Source organism: Dermacentor variabilis, chromosome 3 (genome assembly GCF_050947875.1).
Source record: "Dermacentor variabilis isolate Ectoservices chromosome 3, ASM5094787v1, whole genome shotgun sequence".
NCBI classification, from domain to species: Eukaryota; Metazoa; Arthropoda; class Arachnida; order Ixodida; family Ixodidae; genus Dermacentor; species Dermacentor variabilis.
In genome coordinates this window covers 59,189,253-59,202,031 of record NC_134570.1, presented here as the reverse complement: position 1 = coordinate 59,202,031, position 12,779 = coordinate 59,189,253, and the positions used below count along the sequence as shown (strand labels likewise).

The window sequence follows — 12,779 nt, the reverse complement described above, 5'->3', positions numbered from 1 at the left end:
GCAGTTCTGGTTTTCTGAGTTTGTCCGAGACATCCAGACCCAACTCTCTTGCAAGCTCCAACAATTTCGGTTTGCGCAACGACTTCAAATCCATGGCTGCTCTGAATGCTGCTTTCTCTACTGCCTATTATTGTCTTGCCGCAAACTAACCCGGCAGCAACGACAACCACAATTACCAGCTCTGTTTCTAACACTAACAAAAGCCTGGCAAAGCTCAGAAGAAGAAAGTCCCGCACTCACCAAACCTCGCAGGCAGGAATTCCGCGCAGTCGTTCCGCTGCAGGCAACCAGTCGTCACACAGGGCTCGTTGCACTGCTCCCGGATCGTCGTTGAGCTGCTCAGCATACAGTCAACTGCATCTCTTCGCTGCTGGCCTCCGTTGTCGTGATCTCACCGCTGGCAGACAGTTGTCTGAAGTCGTAGGCGATCTCACCGCTGCCAACCAGATGTTTGGATCGGACTGCTGGTACGATCTGTTGGGAACTCGGCGCTGACGCCCGTGGTTGTACCTGGGTCGCAAGCCCCAAGGGTAGCGTTGGCCTGGCGGCCTGGGGTACAACTGGAAGCATCCGAAGGTCCCGGCAAAGCATGAGTCGACTGGTAACAACGAAACAACTTGTTTATTTTAACATCGCAAAGAGTTGGCGGTCAGGTTTGACCGAAGTAGAGAGACGGGAGAGCACTTCACTCAACAGAAGAAATCGGAGCCCTCCCTTTTGGCGTCCGGGGGCAGCTGTTTTTATACTCTCGCAGTTGAGGGCAAGAAGGAACCCCTCAAAAGACGAGCACGTGTATGTACAATGGGCTAATGGTGACGCACACTGTCGTAGCGATGCCGTAGCACCATGTCGAGCACGATCTCGTAGCACCCTGTCGTGGCGCTGCCGGTCGGACACAATGACTTTAATGAGAGGATGGTCCCTGCTTTGGCATCGCCTGTTTCGGGCACAATGACTGGAATGAGATCCCTGCTTTGGCATCGCCTGTTTCGGGCACAATTACTGGAATGCGAGGATGATCCCTAGGCGGTCGCATCGCCGCAGTCGCGCCTGGAAACACCTGGCGATGAGTGTTGCGGCGACGACGATCGGGCCAAAATGTCTGCCGCCCCGCCGCAGTCGCGCCGGCAAAACCACGTGTCGCAGGCGAAACGCAACACTATGCTCTTATTGCATCTATGATGAAACCCACGAATTTTGTACGGTACAATTATTTTTTTTCATTCTTTTTCTGATTTATTTTGAATTTCGTCCCCGGTCGTCTGAGGAGGTGAACCGGAAGTGTTGCGCAAGAAACAAGAGTGTCACTCGACGCTCACGCCATTAAAAATGTCACGCCTAAACTTAGAGGACAGGAAGGGAGCAAACGGGGCTAGCTGACATTGCAGTTGACGTTAAATAAAAAAAAATAAAACTGGGTAGGTCATGTAACAGGTATAGCGGTATGTTCAAGTGGCAACGTTGCTTATAGAGAGTCAATTTCCGAAAAGTGACAGACTCGGCAGAATCAGCCACAGCGCGCTCCGCATCCTCCGCTCAAGTGGCAAAACCGTCAACAACCAGGCCAAACACACGATAGTTTGGGTGCCGGGACATACCGACATTACGGGAAATCAGGAGGCGGATAGCATAGCTCGAGGGCACGCAACAAACCGACCATCCAACAATCCCGACCCCGCTGAGGAATCCGAGCCGGTAGCCCAAAGCTATTCAGAGATGCTAAACTACTACAGAGGGATCAGACGAAAATACCCGCCCCCTCACAAACAACTAAATAGAGAAGACGCCGTAGCATGGCGACAGCTACAAACGGGAACATTCCAGTGCCTAAACATGCTAAGTAAAATCTACCCCACACAGTACGAGAGCAAGTGCCCGTGGTGTGGAGACAAACCAGCCATATACCATACCACATGGGCTTGCCAGAAAATAGATGAGCTAGCCATAGTAGAGAACCCGAGTGCGGAACAGTGGGAGAGGATGATATCCAGCGACATCCGGAAAGTCTTACAAAGACTAGTAAGGCGTGCACGCAGGGCAGCTACCCTCAGCGGAGCCCTGGACTAAGGGAACCGACCCTGAAGAGAAGATGGAAGACTCCATCTGAAGCCGCAAAAACCACTGTAAAATAGAGCAAATAAACGTTTTTCATCATCATCATCATCATAACCATCATCATCATAACCACCATCATCGAAGCCGAAAGTGGTGCCTCAAATATTTAAAATTTTTATAAGCATATTGAAGATTTAGTTTCCTGCTTAAGACAACATGATGACATTGCCAATATGAAACAGCTGCAACAACGACCGGCAGTGGTACAGAGCACTCGCTCGCTCGCTCACTCACTCACTCACTCACTCACTCACTCACTCACTCACTCACTCACTCACTCACTCACTCACTCACTCACTCACTCACTCACTCACTCACTCACTCACTCACTCACTCACTCACTCACTCACTTATCTGTCATTCTCCCACTCACTTATTCAGCTACGGACTGATTGACTCACTCTCCCACTCCCTCAATCACTGGCTCGCGCGCTATCTCGCTCGCTCGCTCATTCACACACACACACACACACACACACACACACACACACACACACACACACACACACACACACACACACACACGCACGCACACACACACGCACACACGCACACACACACACACACACACACACACACACACACACACACACACACACACACACACACACACACACACACACACACACACACACACACACACACACACACACACACACACACACACACACACACACACTGTGTATCTAAACTTCGAAAGTGCTAGACCGGCCTCTATGATGTAAGACAGTATTTAAAGTCCGACGCGCCTGAACCTTTAAAGGCAACGATAGCAAGAATATTAGGACAGTATCTAAGAGTACGGATGCGAACTTATGAACATCGAATCGTTGAGAACTAGAAATGTACTTACGCGCAGTTTTATTGCGCTGAGCACCCCGACACAAAGAACTGACGCTCATGCAACAGGAAACCTTTTATCCTGGCACTGTGGGTGAGAGGGCGAGCTGGCCGGCTCAGGGAATGCGGGAACTCCAGAAATTCTGCAAGTCGCACACGCCGCCTAGCAGTTGTTTCTGGCCTTCTCTTTCAAGCGTCTCACGAATACTTTTGTCGCTCGAACGAATTGTCAAAGCATGTCCTCATATCGGGCGCGACAGCAGTGAATAACGCGCCGCCGCTTTAAGCTGGAAAAATATCAAGTGCAACAAGCAGGCAGAGTTCATCTTCACGAGCGCGCAGGCAAAGAGCGGCTGCGCCCTGTGCGCCCACGTTCGTTCTTTCCGGTTCAGCCAAGAAGAGACACGCTCATTGAAGCGTCTTCGAAAGTACGTTCGCGAGAGCTCGCAAAAGAACTGGCGTCTTGGAGCTCAGCGTTACAAGGAAAAGGGGGAAAAACGAAAGTTAGACTGAAACGAAAAATAAGTCCTTCTGGTTATATGACTTCGTCAGGTTGACTAGAACCCAGCGCTTGATGGCACACGGGCAGACGGTTCCATTTAAACAAAAATGAAAGAAAATTAGAAACGCTGCCAAGAATGCAGAGCACTTGAACTTTCGGCCTATACAGGACAGCGTATGCGGGAATGTGGAAAGGGAATTTAAAAGGTTTTTGTGTCGACATGGGACCAAACTAAATGATAGAGTTGTTCAGGTTGACAGGAAAAAGAGGGAGCAATGGCGGGAAGGGAACACAGTTGCGTGAAAATTGGTTTCGAAGGCGAAAAGCGCGAACATTGCGGTATTCGTCGAGGAGGCGTGCGGCACAGGAAGATATACGTATATATTTTGTTGTTAGAGGCTATGTTTTTGTTCTTAAGAAAGAAAGAAAGAAAGAAAAAAGAAAGAGAGAAAGAAAGAAAGGAAGAAGGAAAGAAAGATAACATCGTGAATGTATACCTCCTAGTACACTTTGTCTGAAGTGCGGGAGATAAGGAATAAGCAAGCAAGCAAGCAAGCAAGCAAGCAAGCAAGCAGGCCTGCGCTCTGCAGCTGCCTCAAAATTTGTTCATTCCATCTCAGTTCAGTTCAGTTTATTTTCCTTAAAGACACCGATTTCTGGGGTATTACATAAGGGGGCGGGTAAAAAATTCGAATTTACACTCGTTCAAGTAACATGAACACACACACACACACACACACACACACACACACACACACACACACACACACACACACACACACATACACATATATATATATATATATATATATATATATATATATATATATATATATTCAAGAATATGCGCACATGTGTACACACATATTAACGCCTACATATGTACACGTACATACACGCATCGCATGCAAATAAAAACAACATATATAAAGAAAAACCAAGTACAACGTAGTTGGAGGTGGTCAGTGACTTGTGAAAATACGGATGGGCAGATTATGTTGACAATGGCAGGGGGGGAGGCCGTTGCAGTCTGCCGCCATGCGAAGGAAAAGCGAGGCTAAAATTGTTGATGTTCGTGAACGCGGTCGTGAAACCTACTGCGAGTGGCTGCTCCGGCATGATATGCGCACTGCGGGCGTGATATAGGGTGCGTGATGAAGGGTAGGACTGTAAAGGAATTTGTGGTAAAGACAGATATCTCCTCATGAAACAAAATTGTTTCGTGACCTAGTGCGTTCAGCATTGAATCAATATAGCGGGACTTTTCTGCCTTGTATTGCTGGGATGTGGGGCCAGTCAAGCTGCGTTTATATCGCAGTTTTTCTCCCGCATTCCACACCACACATTGTATTTTTGCCTCATGTATGAATATGTAAACATTGAAACACTGTGGTGAAATAAATTTCCACTCCAACTCCAATACAGCCTGTCCCGTTGTGGGGGGCAGATGCCGTGGTTCACGATCATGATCAGACGATAGAAGACGAAGATGACGATAACATGTTGGGGCTCGCACCCTGAGTAAGCGCCACGAGGTAAGGAATAAGCAAGCAAGCATGCACTCGTTATGCAGCTTATTCAAAATTTCTCCACTTCATCTCCACGTGCAAGAAAAATAATAAAAAAAGCGGCGGAACCTACCTCATCACGACTGTCGACGGTAATGCGTTTATCAGTGAATCAGTATTACGATACAACGTATTGCCAGCGTCGAAACGAGTCATGTATGAGGCGTGTATACTGCAGCGGCATTTCTTTCGCGCTTCCCCAAGAACAGCCGGCGCCATCTAGCGCCGCCGCCATGGAGCCTGCGCGGGGCCTCCGATATGCATGGCGCGCCCGTGCGCGCGTACGCTGGGAAACGCGTCGCGCGCGGAAACCGGGCTCCTCTCTCGTGCTTCCTTTTGGACGTGCCGCGCCATCTAGCGGCACTGCCGAGAAGTCAGCGCGTGGCCTCCAAGACGAGAAGCGTGGCGCGCTGGCGCGTGCGAACGCTCAGAATTGTTCCCTTGCTTGCCGCACACTCGATGGCGCACACTCAGTGACTCAAGTTGAGGAGAGGTTCATTAATGAGCGGCACTTATCCAGCTCATTGATGACGCAGCTCGCTAAAGCGTTGCCGTGAAATGCGTTCATTGAAAGCGGCACGAACCCAGTGCATGCGTGGCACAGCTTGCTAATGCGTCGGGTTGCTGTCCTCGAGGACCCCGTGTGACGTGGGTTCGACTAAGCTCGGGATCGGAGAAAGTTAACGGATCCTTGTCGTCATTTTAGAGCCACATATTCCCAGTGGCACATACCTACCTAGTCATCCAAGTCGGCATCAAATAAGTTCAGTGGATACCTCGTGAGGGGCCATCCTAGGACTCGGGCCTGCCAGATCATAACTGAGCAGAATCTCAGTAAAGTTGGTAACCACCACCACCAGTACAGACCGAGTGGATCGTATACGCAGTGCTCCGAGTCGGCGTCAAAGCGTTTGTTCGAACAGCGGCAGCTACCCGGTGCGGCGGCTTCAGTGACCCCACGTAGACGCGAAGGAGGTTCGTTAAAGGGTGGCATGTGCGTACGTATGGCCACATTTATTTATTTATTTATTTATTTATTTAAAATACCTTACAGGTATTTTACCGTACATACGCAGCGATGTTAGTCTGACGGTTGATTTCGAATCCTGTTATCACAGCACAGCAGTCCGATGCGCTGCCCATTTGACCACGGATAGCCCAGTGACCCAGGAAGGCGGGAAAACGATTACATACATACATACATACATACATACATACATACATACATACATACATACATACATACATACATACATACATACATACATACATACATACATACATACATACATACATAGTCCTCTGGAAAGTGCGTGAAGTACCCTAAGAATGCTAATCACATTAAAATGAAAATTCCCAACGTCCTCAGCAGCTGGGACCCTCTCGGCTGTTTTCACGAGCACTGGTCGCCACAGCGAATCCTCAGGTCCAAGAGGGACCTAACCGAGTTCAATGCACAGCCATCCATGGGCTTCTTCGTCTCGGCCGAGGAGAATGCGATAAGCGTTGTTTTAATTTAATTATCTTCATTCAATCTTGATCCTTTATTAAAGAACATTGTGCTTGGGTTAATACCTGTGCACCAACAGACTGACGAGTTTAACTACGCTACCACGGCGACAAGACGTGGCGGCATTATAGTATACCACAGCGGGACGAAGGGCCCACTATAAGAAGGCGCGCGTTGTGTTTGTTCCATGACAAACCCGCTTACCATTCAAAATGAAAGGCCAGGGAGGTGAGATCGAAATCAGGCAGAACGCACCCTTTGGGGACGATTATCTGAGTTAACGCGATTAACATTGAAGTAGTGGTGGGTACGCAATTTGGTGATGGGAAATTCATGATTGGCAAAGATTTCAAGGAATATGTTTATGTTATGCAATTATACAGTATAAGCTGTCTGTCCGGACACATACGCAGTGACCCGGTTTTGTGCCGCACTGCGTGCCTTCATCGAGGCCACAAGAGTGTGCATGAGTGTTTTTGTCAATGCGCAGTGAAGAAGTCGCGGTTGCGATCAGTATTAAAAAGGCGACCTGCTGCTGTGCCTCCTGAATAGAGCTCTACGACCCCTGTTTTGACGCTGCGACAATATCCTATGTGTGTGCGTACCACTAATCAAACTATAAAATCGAATCTGAATTGCCACGATAAGGGAACAGAACGGGTGAAAAAAGGAAAAACGCAGCAAAAGGACTAGGCGGTGCGATGAGATTAGGAAGTTTGCTGGAATAATACCGGAGTCCGCCGACGCAAGTACAGCGTAATTGGAGGTAGTTGAGAAAGGGCATTCGCCCTGCGATGGACACGATACAGGAAGGAGACGAAGGCAAAATAAGATTGCTTCATAATTCCTGACGCCCTGCTCTGGTCATTGCGGCGTTTCCGTCGCCTAAAGGCAGAGATTTCTGTAGCACTTGACGATGTCCTCTCGTCCCATAAGTTGATTTTGTCGCAGCAAAAGCAACTACTGTGGAAAGTCCGCAGCCGAGTTCTGCCGCGAGATCAGAAGACTAGGTCGTCGTCGCCCCACACAGGTCGGACTTGCAAGAGAATCTGCTCGTTCATATTTTGCCACATTTACCTGTCGGCTGTCTTCGAGCCAATGGGGGCACTTGATTTTTCCATTTCTTACACCGTTCTTAGCCGTGACTTAATTACGATATTTAATTTCCGTAATCACGGGACATTAGTGGAGTAAAAAGGTGCCGTCGTCATGTGAGTGAGTGGGACGTCAAGAGTGCGGCTAGGTGCGCAAAGGTGCTTTGGTTTCAGGGTGAACGCAAGGAGCCCGACTTAAAAGCATTAAGATCGATTATGCAAAAAGCTTGCAAAGAACGTGCCGCCCATCCGGCGCGTGCCTTTCATAGAAAGGTGACATAATTTGACCCCTGCCTTCCGTTGCTATTTGGGTTCGTTGATGAAGCGCAAAAGCACCAGAAGCCTATAGCTCGCTCTAGAAGGAAGTGAACAAAGAGTCGTACGCAGTTAGCCGGATGATACTATTTTAGGTTCAGGGCGTGGCCAATTTGGGTTGTTATGCGCGAACCGGTTCCAAATTTTGTGCGTAGTTACGTCAGGTCATTGAAATACCGAGTGTGTACGTACAATCATTTTCGCGAATGCGAATTAAGTGAGAGAGAGAGAGAGAGAGAGAGAGAGAGAGAGAGCTCTAATGAAAAGCAGAGTGCTTAGTCGGTGTATATAGCCCTACGTGCTGCTATGCAGAAAATTGGACAGAACGGAAGAAATTCCCTTGAGGAAGGTGGGCAGAAGAATAGAAAGAAAATATATATCTAATAAAGAGAAATGTGCAGGTCCTGTGATCTTATCAGCAGCAGGGTAAGTGTCCTAGGCTACAAAGGCACGTAATCTCGTAAATCTTGGCGGGTAATGCGAAAAAAAAAAACACTTTCTTATGCGATGAACTGGATGGTCCCCAGCTTAAAGAGCAAGCCTGTTGAGTCAATATAGAAATACAACAACTTCAGGGCTTTGTGATGTTTCGACGGGCAGGATCAAGGGTTCCAGCTTCCGCTTCTAACTCAAGGGACGTTGGCTAAACTTTTTCAATATCGTTGTCATTCGTCTGTGTAAGTTGGACACTCGAGCAAGATGTGCTCTATATATACTCAATGGCACCGCAGTGGTCGCAATATGAACGTGTAGTTCGGCCATTCCAAAAATTAATTCCGTTCGTTCACCCAACGTGTAGTCTAAAAACTGTTTCGCAAGGCGCCATTTTCAGTCAGCGACACAGCGAATTCCGTCGCTTAGCGACCGCCGCGACGTCGTGGGCTCTCCGCGACTGGATTCCAACATGTTGGCCGCGCCGTCGCTGAGTCGCACCGATTTTTGACTAGTTTCCATGTTGTTCTTATTTAACGATGCAGGCAGCAACTTTGCGCATCGCTGCGACGGAAATGGCGCTACCGCAAACGCATGTGAAAGCTGTCAGCGAAAATCGCTCTGTGACGTGTGCGGCAGAACGATTTTTTTCGCCCCAATCGCGCCATGTGAAACAGCCTTAAGCCGATAATACTGGGTTCCAGATGCCGCGGTAAAGGTTGTGACAGTCTCGATAGGAGTTCCGGGTGAATGTTGTACAAAAGAAAATATGATTAAATGTGACGCCCAACTTCTGTTCCATATAGTGATCACATAGCGCCCCGCCAAAGCGAAAGCCACACGTTTAGTGAAGAACACTTTGATAAGCCTTACGTGATTCTGGCCTTTACGGACGACAATAACAATAGCAGCAGCAACAAAGACTATACAATACACCAGGAAAAGCTCCACGCATGCCGCTTTCCGAGTGGAAGCCAATATTGACCTTCGCAGATTTGCAAAGCGTCGCGTCGCTCCTGCAGCCGCCGCCCGTTGTTATGCTTCTGGGAAATTCGCAATCTCTTAAAAAAAGTGCGCCTGAAAACCTGACGGGGGGGGGGGGGGGGGGGGGGGGGGGTGTTTACGAAGCATGAGCCACCTGTCGACTGCAGCGTGGTTGCGAGGCTAGAATTTCAATAATCTAGGAGCTCCTGTATCAGGCCCTTACGTTTCTTTCTTTCTTTCTTTCTTTCTTTCTTTCTTTCTTTCTTTCTTTCTTTCTTTCTTTCTTTCTTTCTTTCTTTCTTTCTTTGTTAACTTGTTTTTCTTTGGGTGGGTGGAAAAAGCAGGCTATTATTCGCACCGTGACATTGCGGTGATCCTCTTGTTTGTACAGATTATAACCCAAAGCAATTTTTTTTTGTGTTTACTTTGCACTTCTCACAGTGCGGCTAGCATGTAAAGATACCTCAAACGCGCGTCGAAGATAAAACATGCGCGCATGTCCCGCGGCGCTGGTGGAACGGTGGCTTCCTGGTACGTAGACGCCGACAAAAGAGGTTGGTGGAAATAAAAGAGAAAGGAATAAACTTACGGGACCAGTCACGTGACGTAAAGGAAAGGAACAGATTGGCTGCTGCGTCGGTGGAACATTTCGCGTAATAAAACATTAAGAAAGAAAGAAAGAAAGAAAGAAAGAAAGAAAGAAAGAAGGTGCACGAGCAGGGAGCGTTACCTGTGAGTTCTCAAATTAAACGAAGGGCAGAATGGCCCCGAGCTACATACCGATGGCCCGTCAGCACTTTTTGTGCAGCTAAAGCTCATTATAACAACGCGCGACATTTGAGAGGACGATGAACGCAGCGAAAGCTTGCGAAGCACTTTGCGTGACGCGCGCAAACATGCGCCGTTGCATACAAAACTGAGCTCAGTTAAGGAAAAACAAAAATAACAGTGTTTGTGGTTCGGATCTCGGTATTGCCAGAGTTTTCAAGGCTGCTTTATAATCAGGCAAGGATTTTTTTTTACTGAGACTTAAGTTTAAATCTGGAAAGAATGATGGTGGCGTCCTTCTGCAAAGCCGTCGTCGCCATTTTATCGCGACGTCGTCCGTCTGCCTCTTAATTCTCAGCACTACCCTCGCCATTGGTGCTGGTTAAAACTCGACAACCATTACGTGTTTCCAGTTGGGCAATCACCTTCGACGCATGCAGCATGCAAAAGCATAGCCTCCGAGATATGTTTTTATCTCTCGGAGGCAGACGCCGCTGGGGGACACCTCTTGCACTGTGAAAAAGAAAAGGAAAGCTTTGCAGGCCTTCACCCCTGAGGAACGAACTCAGGTGGTTGCGCCAAGGTGCAGTTGGGAACCGGACGCGCCAATCAGGGTCGCAGGCATTGTTGAAGTTTGCTGTTTCTTTTTTTATCTTTAGGTCTTTTTCTGACTCCCTGTTTTGAGTCCGCCGAAATATATGTTCAGAGCTTCCCTACTCTCAGCAGTGACATACTGCGATAGCAATTACATGTACACTACAGGCGCATTTCTGCGGTCGGCTTCGCCGTCGCCGTGAGGTTCCGTATAAAGTACAAGGGCGATAAAAAGATCGCCGCATAAGACGAGAAAACCATGGCCAGGCGGCGCTGCTGCGCCTCCCCCAATGTGGAAACGCCAAGCAGCGCGGTCGCGTCGTGGCGTAGTCTCCGCTTTGTTTGCATTGTGCCGTTCGCGCTTTTCTTCGCTGCTCGTTCTCACGGCGCTCCGTTTTCGACGGCGGCAGATCGCCTGCTTGTGCAACAGCGATGCAAAGATTGCCGTGCGGTTTCAAGAAGGTTGCCGACGCCGACAGCTTTTTTTCGTGGCGGCAACCTCACGATAGGGGAGCGTCTGCTTCCGAACGTGTACGGCGTTGAACAAATTGTGGACGGTGATGTGAGAGTGAAAGCCAAGTGCGTGTCACAGGTGTCCGACAAGATCGTATATGACGTCGAGTTAGAGGTATGCACCATGTTCAGAAATTTAGCCACTTTTATTTCAATTGCAACATAAGTCACACTGGCAGCAGGAACTTCTGTTGTCATACTACTCGATGACTGCAGATCCATTGGGCTGCTTCTTGACGGTTCCGTCACTTTACAAAGGCATGTTCTGGAGTCTGTTTCACACGTGTCTTGCTGCTGCTCAAGAGCTGCGTCGCTGCAGTACGAAAGCACATGTCCCGGTGGTGCTGACTGCTGAGAAGACTGTTGTGATTGCCATTGGTCTGTTTGGCGCCACTTCCATCTGCATCGCCTATAATTTAAATTAAAATTAAATTATGGGGTTTTACGTGCCAAAACCACTTTCTGATTATGAGGCACGCCGTAGTGGAGGACTCCGGAAATTTCGACCACCTGGGGTTCTTTAACATGCACCTAAATCTAAGCACACGGGTGTTTTCGCATTTCGCCCCCATCGAAATGCGGCCCGCATATAAATGAAACAGTATGTGTGCCTATTTTTTGTGGGGATTAAATTACTCCCAATAATATGTTTGCAAAGGTAACGTTCCTGTGATTGTGTGCATATATTATTCTACAAGAGTGGTACCACTACAAGTTATGATACTTGCACACTTAGATACTTAGAAAGCATGCAGGCAAACAACAAAAATAACGCGCACGACTCGAGCTGCTGCTTTCCGATCTGCCGCTTCCCGACGCACGCGACGACCGCGGCTTGCATTAAATGCGGTCTGCTACCACACAAAAGTAGCGCGCGGCCCCTTTCGTTACCTGCACAACTAGTAATGTAAGTTGCAGCGTTTGGAAAAGGGAAATAATTATCTTGAGCTCGTCCATGCCGATCGCGAGTGAAGGCACAGTGCAATCAAATAAATTCGGGAGTTCCAAGTGCCAAAACCATGCCAGAACCACGAAATCATTATGAGGCCCGCTGTAATGGGGAGTCTCAGGGATAATTTTAACCTCGGGGGGTTCTTCAACGTGCACAAAAATCAAAGCACACGGTAACAAGGGTGCTCTTGCATTTTGCCCCTATCGAGATGCGGCCGCCGTGGCTGGGAATCGAGCGCGCGTCGTAGAGCTTAGTGGCGCAACACGCATGCATTTACCGCTAACAAACGGCGGATGCCACCACAATTCAACAACGCGACACGCCTAAACAAACGGCCGTGCACTAAAAACAGGCATATGACTATTCCGCTTTCAAGATATTACACGCGAATGCGAAAGTATGAGGCTTACTTGACTCGGCGCACTGCAGCTATCCATGCTTGTCGTCTGTCCTTCTCGTACCACTTCCCAGGAAATCTGTAGAACTTCACGGGCGGCGTACGACCTTTCGTGTCTTCGAGGCTGCTGTGGCAATCAACAACACATCAGTATTGCGTGCCACCTTTCCTGGCTGATGAGGTCGCACTCGGCAT

The 12,779-nt window shown here is 48.5% G+C and overlaps 1 protein-coding gene and 1 long non-coding RNA gene across 3 annotated transcripts in view; both read right to left on the bottom strand.

The window, feature by feature from the left end:
* Positions 1–12,779, bottom strand: part of LOC142575710 (uncharacterized) — a 279,479-nt gene that overhangs the window by 36,862 nt on the left and 229,838 nt on the right. The gene's annotated exons all lie outside the window — the stretch shown is intronic.
* On the bottom strand, positions 11,363–12,727 carry LOC142575711 (uncharacterized). Its single transcript, XR_012826705.1, has 2 exons — positions 12,598–12,727; positions 11,363–11,644 (listed from the first exon to the last, which is right to left on the bottom strand). It is a non-coding gene; the product is annotated as an uncharacterized LOC142575711 (long non-coding RNA).